This window comes from Capricornis sumatraensis, chromosome 15 (assembly GCF_032405125.1).
Source record: "Capricornis sumatraensis isolate serow.1 chromosome 15, serow.2, whole genome shotgun sequence".
In the NCBI taxonomy this organism is placed as follows: domain Eukaryota; kingdom Metazoa; phylum Chordata; class Mammalia; order Artiodactyla; family Bovidae; genus Capricornis; species Capricornis sumatraensis.
In genome coordinates, this window is record NC_091083.1 from 26,458,600 (window position 1) to 26,460,991 (window position 2,392).

Sequence of the window (2,392 nt, forward strand, 5' to 3'; positions counted from 1 at the left end):
GTAATCCTCTCTATTTTCTGGCCTCTAAATCCCATTAGCTGCCTGAATAGGGTGAAGTAAAATATACTTAGAAATTTAGGATCAAATTTAAAACTGCCACCTAGGCCCCTGTCAAGTGCAAATCCTGGCAACAATCTCACAAAGGTGTCCTGAAATAGGGGTCTGACTGGGCATCCCAATGGCCAAACACCAGCCAGGGGTCCAAGAATTCCTAGACACCATGTTAACCCCCTTGGCTTGGCTTGAACCTATTCTTTTTCTTCTTCCATGTTTCCTCTGGGCTATTTCAACCCACCTCTATTTCTAACCTTGTCTTCTGGACACAAATGCTGTCAAATCGTTTTCCAAAGACACATTTCACAGGATGATTTCATTCCACACAGCTTTCATTTCAATACAGTGAAGCAGCACAATGAATACATGATTTAACAATGCCCTTTAGCATTTCATGCATGTTCAGTGGGTTTTTTTCCTTTGTGAAATTTGGAACAAAATATTAATGAAACTTCAAAAAACCAATTAAAGTCTTACCTTTGGTTTTAAATTAACTAATCAATCAAGTAGGTCTATTTTAGAGGAGAGAACTTCTGAGTAGGTTAGTACAGGATTGAGGAGTGTGGGCTCTGAAGCCTGACAACTGGGGTTTTAATCTGCACTGCGCTACGAACCAAATGTGACTTCAGGCAAATCACTCAGCACCACACGGAGACTCAGTTGGCTCATCTGTACAATGGGAACCATAGGACATACCTGAGAGGGTTGTTGCACAAGTCTCACACTTTCATCCAGGAAAGCCTTTGGAACAGTGCCTGGCAAGTAGTAAGCACGCAAAAAACATTAGCCTTTATTGATACGTTAACCCGGAGGAAATATGAAGAAGAGCATAACTGTATATTCTCAGGGATAAAACTTACCACTTTTCTCCAGAATCATCTTTCAAATTAATCTATACCCAGGACAATAATTATCATGATGAACCTGTGATTAAGTCTCAAGGCAGCATATATTTAGAGAACAAAGTACAAGGTAACTATTTTGCGAGAGCTTTGTGAAACGGTAATATGCATATAGAAGGTCGAAGCAAAATATAGTAGCAGTTTCAGTTTTAATCTTTCCCATTTTTTTAAAAATGTGTAACAACAACACAGTTGTAAAATAAAGCTTTCTCCCTTTCCGAATATATAGGGCATTTTGCAGGTATATTCTATTCTCTATTAAATTCTAAAACTTTAGTAGAAAAAGTAAAATATACACATACTCTTACAATCGTGTCACACAAAGACTATTTATGACACATTTCTGAGTTTACCGACGCCAGGGTTAGTCAGGCTAAGCTAAATTCTGGGATGATCTGTTGACAGGGAGCAGACAAGTGCTGCACAATTCAACACTGCGGGGGGCGGGAGCGGGGGCGGGGGGACAAACACCTGGAGCGTCTTAAGCCGGGGTACAGCTTGAACTTGACATTGCGTACATTCGGGCAACCTCCGACACAGTGAGGGTCCTGAAGCGGAACGCCGGCCCCCAGGCCGCGCGGGAGCCGGGGCGGCGGGTTCGAGGCCGGGACGCGGCGGCCGCCCCGCCTCAGCGCGCGCTCACGGCGCCGGGGCCCAGCGGGCGGGGCACGAGCCGAGGGCCCGGGTGACCGGGGGAGGGCCGGAGTCTAGGAACTAAGGGCGTGTAAGTGAAAGGACGCGGGGGCTTTTGCGCGGGACGCACACGCCCGGCCCGCGGCTGGCAGGAAGCGCCCACCTGGCCGCACGGGGAGCGAGGCGGTTGGAGGAGGGGCCCCTGCGCGCCCGGAAGCTGAAGAATGCCCCACCTCCGCCTGCCCGCGGTCCGCGAAGCGAGACCCGCGGTTGTTCTTCACCGGCTCTGAAAATCCAGCTCAGCGTAGCCCAGAGGCCTCAACCCCATGATTTGTGCAAAACTGCCGGCGACAATCTCGTAAAATGGAAGAGCGTCCCTGGGTGGGCTCGAACCATCAACCTTTCGGTTAACAGCCGAACGCGCTAACCGATTGCGCCACAGAGACTCCGATGCGATTACCACCTCCAGCCATAACCTTTATGAAGAATAATAAAGGCAGCGCGTGAATGTTTCTTTCTTTTCTGCTTGCTGATTCCTCTCATTAAAATCTGATTTTTCCAGTTAGCATTTCTAACCCTTTAATTCTATTTTCTACCTTTAAGCATACTGTAAAATTATAAAATACAGCAAGATCGAGCATAATTTCATATTGCAAGAGTGTTAAAATACTGCTGTTACTCCCCACCCGCCTCCCGTTTGGAACGTTTTGTTTCGGGGAGTTAACTATTTATGATGTTTGCTTTATAGGGAAATAAAAATTTTAATCTTATGAGATGAGAAACTTTCCTTTTGTTCCAAACTC

The 2,392-nt window shown here is 46.4% G+C and overlaps 1 non-coding gene across 1 annotated transcript; it reads right to left on the bottom strand.

Annotated features, from left to right (window-relative positions):
- Positions 1–1,961: 1,961 nt before the first annotated feature.
- On the bottom strand, positions 1,962–2,035 carry TRNAN-GUU (transfer RNA asparagine (anticodon GUU)). The gene has a single exon. It is a non-coding gene; the product is annotated as a tRNA-Asn (tRNA).
- Positions 2,036–2,392: the final 357 nt, after the last annotated feature.